Source organism: Microcebus murinus, chromosome 7 (genome assembly GCF_040939455.1).
Source record: "Microcebus murinus isolate Inina chromosome 7, M.murinus_Inina_mat1.0, whole genome shotgun sequence".
Lineage (NCBI taxonomy): Eukaryota > Metazoa > Chordata > Mammalia > Primates > Cheirogaleidae > Microcebus > Microcebus murinus.
The window spans coordinates 81,820,177-81,829,944 of NC_134110.1; the positions used below are offsets into that span (position 1 = coordinate 81,820,177).

General features: G+C 34.3%; 1 pseudogene; it reads left to right on the plus strand.

Moving 5' to 3' along the window:
• The first annotated feature begins 411 nt into the window (after nt 1-411).
• LOC142871943 (protein cornichon homolog 1 pseudogene) lies at nt 412-1,774 on the plus strand (annotated as a pseudogene).
• Nucleotides 1,775-9,768: the final 7,994 nt, after the last annotated feature.

Consider the following 9,768-nt stretch of genomic DNA (forward strand, 5'->3'; position numbering starts at 1 on the left):
CTGTCATTCACTCCACCCTGCTCTCACTGACCTTTGTGTTGTTACTTAAACAAGCCAAGCACACTTCCACATTAGCACCTTTGAACTTGCTGATCTCGCTGCCTGGCCTGCAGGTTTCTCAGATCTGCTCAGCTTCCTCAGGCCTCACATGGATGGCAGCTCAGCAGAGAGGGTTCTCCCAACCACTCTGATGGACAGGAGCGCCACCGCCATCACTCATGCCACCACAAGTTCCATTTCCTATTTTCTTCTAAGTATGTTATCATCACTTGTCATATTATTTGTTTTGTTTATTGTCCTCCTTTTCCACCAAAATATTCATCAAAGCAACAGGCAGACCTTTGCTATTTTCCTCTATGGCAAGGACGGTGTCAAGCATATGTAGATGCTCAATAAATATTTGTAGCTTTCTCCGCTGGCACCAGCGCTGCTGCCTGCTCCTCCCTGGCCATGGCGTTCATGTTCGCGGCCTTTTGCTACATGCTGGCGCTGCTGCTCACCACCGCGCTCATCTTCTTTGCCATCTGGCACATTATAGCATTTGATGAGCTGAAGACTGATTACAAGAATCCCATAGACCAGTGTAATACCCTGAATCCTCTTGTACTTCCAGAGTACCTCATCCATGCTTTCTTCTGTGTCATGTTTCTTTTTGCAGCAGAGTGGCTTACACTGGGTCTCAATATGCCCCTCTAGGCCTATCATATTTGGAGGTATATGAGTAGACCAGTGATGAGTGGACCAGGACTCTATGACCCTATAACCATCATGAATGCAGATATTCTAGCATATTGTCAGAAAGAAGGATGGTGCAAATTAGCTTTTTATCTTCTAGCATTTTTTTTTTACCACTTATACAGCATGATCTATGTTTTGGTGAGCTCTTAGAACAACACACAGAAGATTCGGTCCAGTTAAGTGCATGCAAAAAGCCACCAGATGAAGGGATTCTATCCGGCAAGATCCTGTTTCCAAGAGTAGCCTATGGCATCTGATCAGTTACTTTAAAAAAAATGACTCCTTATTTTTTAAATGTTTCCACATTTTTGCTTGTGGAAAGACTGTTTTCATATGTTATACTCAGATAAAGAATTTAAATGGAATTATGTATAAATTGATATAAAATGATTACCTCTGGTATTGACAGGTTTGAACTTGCACTCCTTAAGGAACAGCCATAATCCTCTGAATGATTGCATTAATTACTTAGTCCATTGGAAGCTTTTGTTTATAGGAATTGGTAGGGCTCATTTTGGTTTTATTGAAAGGATATCTAATTATAAATGAGCTATAGATATCAGGTGCTTCTGATGAGCTGGAAATGTATATCTGACTCGTGGGAAACTTCATGGGTTTCCTCATCTATCATGTAGATGATTATATATGGGTACATTTACAAAAATAAGAGTGGGGTTTTTTCCCTTCAACTTGAATATTATCCCTATATATTGCATGAATGAGAGATTTCCCATATTTCCACCAGAGTAACAAATATACTTGCTTTAATTCTTAAGCATAAGTGAACATGATCTAAAAAATATGCTGAATTACTTGTGAAGAATGCATTTAAATCTATTTTAAATGTGTTTTTATTTGTGAGACGTTACTTATTAAGAAATTTGTTATTATGCTTACTGTTCTAATCTGGTGGTAAAGGTATTCTTAAGAATTTGCAAGTACTTTAGATTTTCAAAACTGAATAAGAGAGAAAATTGTATAACCATCCTGCTGTTCCTTTAGTGCAATACAATAAAACTCTGAAATTAAAAAAAAATATATATTTGTTGAATGAATCAATTGCATTTTTGTATGTGGAGAAAGTATAAGTAATAAGGTACAAACCTTTTCATATTCTAGAATGGGTATTTGAAATAAAGATTTATGGTTATTGAGGAAGGGATGTGAATTACTTACTACATGTGTGAACTTCTTTAAGCTCATCTGTAAAATGAAGGTAATGATATCTTCCCACTCTACTAAAAAGGGTCAATGTGAGCATTAAATATACTAATACCTGTGAAGCATGTGTATTCTCCCTAATGTTACAACTATGCATTCTTTGTATGATCATTTTGTGCATGAGAATGCTCTTGTGATTCTCTGAATTCTAGATGTTTTACTTTGTCTACATTTTTTAATTAGTAAAAAGACTGGTTAACATCAACTTGGAAGATTTCTTGTTAGAAAACATCACAACTTGCTTTGTCCTATTAGCATTATTATCAATAACCTGGAAGAAAATTTTGAAAGTATGTTAAAACCCTGGGAAGAAAAGCTAATTCACTGGATTATAAAATCCACCTAGAAAAATGCTGATGGGCTAGAACACCGGCCAAGATAACATGTTGCACAACAGGAAAATGATCTACACTTTTGGTATCATGCTAGTATTTTATCATGCTATATTATCTCATTTAAACCTTGAAATAAAACTGAACAACTAGACACTATCCAACTCTCATACAAATGTTGTGACTGAACCTCAGAGGAATTAACAGACTTTCTCAAAGACACAGAACCAAAATAACGTAGACAATATACAAATGAAAAACTTTCTAACTTGTAAGTTCATGAGCTTTCCATTCCTTTGCTAAGATCTTATTTTAGAGTGTAAAAAAAAACAATGAAATTCAAGATGAGGGTTAAGTAGCAACACAGATAAAAGTTGTTTGATATTACTGCCAAAGAATGACTGGACTAAAGCTTAGGTTGTGTTACTAGAATGAATGCACCATTGAGATGGGGGTGATTACGCTGTATCTACACCGCGCTGGTCAGAAAATGTCTGGGTCTGGGTGTCATACTTTAAAGGATATAGAAAAACTGAAAATTATTCCAGGAACACATCCAGGATGACTAAAATTCCCACAAAATATTCTAAGGGATCTGGTTATTGGAATCGGGAATGTGTAATCTGGAACGGAAGAGGGGAAGAGTCAGAAGAGACGGACAGTCGCATGGACCAGGAATTTCAGTCATTCCATAAGACTCTAAAAGATTAACCTACAGCTATGAGCAGAAGCTAAATTTCGTAGGTGAAATGTGCTGCTTCAGGAGTTACTGAGTTCTTTGTCACTGGAAGAGTTCAAGAGGGGGAAAAACAAACGATCATGTGTAGGGAAGTTTTAAAGGAATTCAAGGATCAAAGGAAAGATTGAGCTAGATAACCTTTGGGTCTCTTCTGTCATTTGGATTTCAGCATTTGTTAGAAAAGACTGCCAGTCTGCATCCACCCTTTAGAGGATTTAGGGTCTGCAATTAGGCAGCTATCTCATTCTATTTGTCATGATAAATATATATTTAACTAAAATGTTATCTGGCTCTGAGCTTAGGCCTTCCTACTACTCAAGAACAGGATAAGATAGACCTGAACCCTACATTCTATGCTCTGAGAAAATTCAAGACACAGTGTAATGTGAATTACTGAATTGGAAGTCAGGTTGGAAAACAGGATTTCATTCTTCATAGTTCCAAGTTTCTCTTTCCAAGTTTTCTCACTATTCTTAAAACAAACAAATGAATAACACACCCACCCACATTAGTAAATTTAGTGAAATTTAATAAAATTTAAAAAAAGGGAAGGTGGAAAGGAGCCAGAGTTTATATTGCTGCAAAGTAACTAAATAGGGCACAAGGTATACTTGATTTAAAAATATGCCTGGGTTCCTCCACCACAGGAAATACCACTGCCTGTTAATCCATGGTGAAACCTATTCTCATACAACTCAATGGACCTTCTCACCTCTCCTTTCTCTTCAATTCCATCTCTCCTCCTCAGTTCCTAGCTCAAGATTGCCCTCAGGAACTCCAGCTTCCTTCCCAAGCTCTCAAACTCTCAAATCTACCTCAGACTCATTATCATGAACCCAAACCTTTTTTTTTTTTGAAACAGAGTCTCACTCTGTTGCCCCAGCTAGAATCCAGTGGTATCATCAAAGCTCACTGCAACCTCAAACTCCTGGGCTCAAGTGATACTCCTGCCTCAACATCCCAAGTAGCTGGGACTCTAGGCTCATGCCACCATGCCTGGCTAATTTTTCTATTTCCATAGAGATGGGATCTCACTTTTGCTCAGGCTGGTATTAAACTCCTGGCCCCAAGCAATCCTCCCACCTTGGCCTTCCAGAGTGCTAGGATTACAGGCATGAACCACCGTGCCATGCTGGGCCATGAAGCCAAACTTGAAAAGCTACACAGCAGAGCTGAAGGGAGTCCTTGTGGTAGAAACTACCATCTTTAGGAAGACATATTGGTATTAAAGAACAATAATTAGTTTTTTGAACTTTACTTTTTAATTATCATACAGTAGAACTCGCTTTTAAAAATATTACTAAACATCTGAGGAAAACTTTAGTCAAACTTGATACTCCCAAGATTCAATGGAAAGAGGCAGCACGGTTTAGAGCTCTGGAGGAAAACAGACCTTGTTTCCATCATGGCTTCAATTTGACTGGCTGTGCCACTTCAGGCAGTTTATTTAAATTCCCTGATCTGCTATTTTTCTATCTCTAAATGTGACTGATAGACCATGTTCCACATGGTGTTGTCTGGGTTAAGTTAAATAATTCATGTAGAGGATTAGCACAGTCCTTGGCATGTAGTCAGTGTTCTGTAAGTATTTGTTACCACTACTAAGTAAGTTTCCTCAGACAAAAATCTTCTTCAATTTTCTAACTCATAATAAATGTTTCAATGTTCATTGAAAATTTAGCTTGAAAGACTTTGAAGAGTGTACTAAGGATGTTGAGGACAAATATATTTTTTCTTTGCCAAATAGTTTGCCAAATAGTCTCCAAGATTTTTGGAAAATACATTTCAATTGTTTCTGTATTGAAGGCAATTTATGTGACCAGCAGAATGAGAGAGGAACTATTAGTAAACTACATTTTACCAGTGCCAATTTTATACTGTGATTCTAAGTAATAAATAACATTTTTGATTTTTGGCAAAATTGTGAATTAGAATTTGTTTAATTGAGTATCAAGCTACTCAATTGAATTAGCCACATTTTACCAGTTTTATAACTTTCCTTGGTAGCATGATATCAAAATTTTACACTGTGATCCTAAATAATAAATAATATTTTTGATTTTTGGCAAAATTGTGAATTAGAAATTATTTAATTTAGTATCAAGCTACTCAATTGAATTAGCCACATTTCAAGAGCTTAATGTGACTAGTGGGTACTGTCAGTGGTACTGGAGGGTGTACATATAAAACATTTTCATCATTGCAGAAAGTTCTATTGGACAATGCTGCCAGTGACTCAATTAACTCTTATCATTCCTTAGTCTGGCACCTTCAAAACTGCTTCCTGATAGGTGTCATCACTCCAATACCCTTTCCCTCTGAGATTTTCCTGTCCTTTGCTTATATTAGCAACTAATAGAAAGTCAGGTGCTGACGTGCTAATGGAGAGAGAGCTCTGGGATCACTTCCAGGTAAATGAATGGCTCAACTTTCATCTTCTATAGCAGTATTTCTCAGAGAGAGAGAGGTCCTAGAATGACTGCAATCTTAATTTACTGGAATGCTTATTTAAATGTGAGATTCTTTGGCCCCACATTAAACCTTCTGAATGTGTACTTTCGAACAAGCTTCCTCAGTCATTTTTATGGAATATTTGAGTTTGAGAACCATTGTTGAGATGTCCAACCACTATTGGTATCTGATTACCAAGGATGTTATCCTGCATAGGAATGGAGAGCAATGCTAAATTTGGGTACCCAGAGAAGATATTTAAGGCGAAGGATTGTTTTTGTTGCTTTTTAGATCATATGGCCACCTACATATAGGCTGATTGCAGACCTATTGACTAACTTAATTCAATGTTTTAAAGTCCACTTACAATTTTGAAAAAATTTAAACTTGACATAAGGTATTTTCTTTATTAGTGTTACAGAATCACATTTACTTTTATAATTTAGTTTGCTGTCATTTATAATTTGATTTTATGCCATTTAAAAATTTTCCTTTGAGAAGGAAGGACTTTTAAAAAGAATTTTAAAGTAAAAAGTAAAAAGAGAGAAAATAAAACAGAAAAAATAGACACATCAAATAAAATTGAAAACTGTTTTACTGAATAGATAAAAAAGAAAAATTGAAACCTCAAAAGCAAAACTAAACAGTTGGAAAATCCCCTGACAGGTCTCATCAAGGATAAAAGAGAAAAAAACCCACAATACTAAGAATAAAAATGGAAAAAATATAAACATAGAGAGAGACAATAGTTAGATGGTTAAAAATAATAAGAATAGCCAAGGTAATGTGGTAGAAAGATATTAAGACAAGTTTTGATCAGTTATCAAGACATTCTATAAAGCTATGGTAATTAAAGTAGTACAATTTGCCACAAATAAACTAGAGGAATAGAATAGAGAACTTATAAACAAGCCTTGAAAGACAAGGTAGCTTCCTATAGGACAAAGATGGTTCTACTAAGCACCAAGGAATGATGCTGAAACAAGTGACAATCGATATATAACAGTAGACCCCTAACTTGTACCATACATAATACAATTCCAGATGAGTTAATGTTCTAAATGTGAAAAATTAACCTATAAAACATAAGAGATAGTAGAAGCAATTCACCACACTACTGTATCTTTCCTCCACCAAAATCTATCAACTAGTTTACATTTGCATCCTGTTTTCTGGTTAAGTGAATGATGTATTCTTTCTTCAAAGATTGAGTTTTTTAAAAAATTGACTTGTGTATTGGATGCTCCTCATTTTTTCCATTCAAGTCTGAATCTCCTCTTTATCCTATCTCAGTAATTTCTCATCAATATTATGAAATTCCTACAACATACAATGCTGTCTAATAGCACTTAGCTAAGAAAAAGAAACTTGCCCCAGATCTCCTCCTCCTCTGATTTTGTTTCCCTTTCTGATTTAAGGCAAAGTTTATCAAGGCTTGTCTTCATTTACTCATCTCCCCTTCTCCCCCAAACTCTCCAGTTAGGCTCTCATTTCCTCTGCTCTTTGGAAGCTACTCTTGACAAGCCTTCTGCAGACTTCCATCTTGCCAAGTTCAATAGCACACCTCAGTCCTTGTTCTTCTGATCTCTCAGTAGCATTTGCCACAAATTCATAATGTTTCACATTGCTTAACACTTTCTTTACCTGGCTCCAGAAGTGGATTTTCCAGGGAGGAATAAACTTTAGGCTTGCAAAGAATTATGCGTTTGTAACTTAGAATTCTTTTCTTTTTAAAAATAGCTCCCCAAATTGTATTCTCAGCTAGCATCCTCAAATACAGATTTACTCCTGCTTATCTCATGTATGTTAGACTCTTGATTTTCACTGAAGGGCAGTAGTTAAGGCATGGGCTGTGGAATCAGACTACTCAAGTTTAAATCATTGTCTATAATTTCCATATTTGTGTATTATTTCATATTTTAAGATAAAAATTATAAATTTGTATATATGGTAATTTTTATAATTTTTTATTCTTAATAAAATAGACTGTTTTTGAAAAATGCCTATGATCTGTGTCTTGAAAAACATACATGACCAAAATGGATTCAACAATAGATATAAAGCTTTATTGAAATATAAGCTGTAAAAAAATGACTAAAGTAGTCAAGACCTATATACCTTACTAGCACCACCTTTCCACAAAATAGACCCACCATACACACATACACTCTCACCAGAGATTAGAAAGTTATATGATAAAGACACATAAACCAACAGTGTTTTTATAATCTGGAAATAACCAACTAGAAAATATAATAAAAATAATCAAAAATAAAAATATATGAAAAATACTTAAACCTCTTAAACCTATATGAATTAAATTATAAGTGCTTACAGAAGGATAAAAAAGAAGTCCTGATTAAATGGAGAGTCATGCCAAGTTCTTGGGGGGTAAGATGTAACAGTGTAGAAGACATTGTATTATTATAGACTAAATATTAGTCTATAAATTCTAACTAGTGAGTTGACTATTGGTTTATCTTGAAGAAGAATCAAGGACATGTTCACTATAATTATTATAATATTAATAATAAAAATGGACTTGCTTTACCAGATATCAAAATATATTCTAAGTAACAGTGAAAATAATGTGATAAGGTAAAGGCAAGAGAGACCTAGAAACAACATGAGCTTACATATGAGAATTCAGTATATAATAAAAGCAACACTTTAGATCAGTGAAAAGGAATAACTATGCAAAAAATAGTTTTAAGATAAACACCTATGTATTTGGGAAAAAATAGAGTCTGGACATTATATCACATCACACATAAAGGCTAAAATAAAAACAATTATATAAGTAGCAAAAAAATAAAGGAGTGAGAACTGTCTGGGTACAATGTGAACCTCAAAAAGCAGAAGAGAAAAATATTGACAATTACAGCTACAAAAAATTGAAAAGTGTCTACTGAGTAAAAGTTTCTGCAAATAAAATTTTAAAAATTTTACATTAATAAAAATTTATCTCATATGTTCAAGAAGCATCCATATATTTATTTTGTGAATCTAATTTATATTCACAAGTATAAAATAATAAAACAGATAACACATATTTTAAATATATATTATATAAATTGGAAAAATACATCCTCATATATTAGATAAAATGTTACTATCTCTTATACTGAAGTAACTCCTATCTACAGGTTAACAAAAAACAAAATTAGGAAGAAGTAGAAAGAAGCATTTCACTGCAGAAAGATATTAAATGCGAAAAAGACATAGAAAGAGCCTCAACTTTACCAGTGACAGATAAATATTAATGAAACACTAGTAAGATTTGTTTTTGGTACATTAAATTGACAAGAGGTTAAATTCCAATAATACAGAATGAGATGAGATGGAGGAAGGGAAACAGAAAACAAAATTTTGTGATGAACATAGCCTGATATTCTGATCAAGTATGTGTATAGGAAAAGATCTGAAGTGATTCTTACCAAATAACTAAAAATAGTTAGTGATACTCAGCAATGACTGTAGTGCAGAAGTTATTTCCACTTTTAACTTATATATAACTGTAAACATCTGAAATATTTATAAGGTATTTATATTTGCCTTTATCAATTAGGAAAAAATTAACTCAATGAGAATAAAATAGACCAATGAAAAAGATAAAAATCCAGTTTGGATCCTGTTTGGACTTCCCTCTTAAAAAAAAAAAAAAAAAAAAAAGAAAAAAAAAATCCAGTTTGTTTATTACAGTTATCACAAAGCTAAGGAAATAATACCACTGATATACTGTGCCCACACAGTTGATAGAAATATAGAGGTGAAAACTTGGATGTTTACTTAAGACAAGCTCTTTATTAGTATTAAAACTATTTAAAAAATAAAATTCCAATATGGAAAAATATGCATGTAATATATGTTTTCCAAGCAAACCATATGGACCGGGTACATGTTCTGGAGATCTGGAAGACTTTGGGCAGTGGAAGAAGCTCAGGCAAAGATCTATTTCTTCCATGATAAAATACAGTTTAATATGCTCGGGACATTGAGAAATGTATTGAGCCATCCACGTGTTGCTTATTAGTCTGGAGACCATTAGGAGCACAACAAGCAGGATTCTGACAAGGTAGGCCAGACTGCCTTTAGAACATTTGTCTGTGAACCCTGGAGTTCTTTAATCAGGAAATAAGAGGGGCAAAAAGGCAAGGAACCAGAGACATTTAGAAAAAGTAGTCGCTTCAGCTGAGGGATAGGGATTTTACATGGACCAAGGACCAAGAGGTCTACATGGCATACAGCCACCCTGAACATAAAAATTTAGTTAAAATAAAGCAAGTT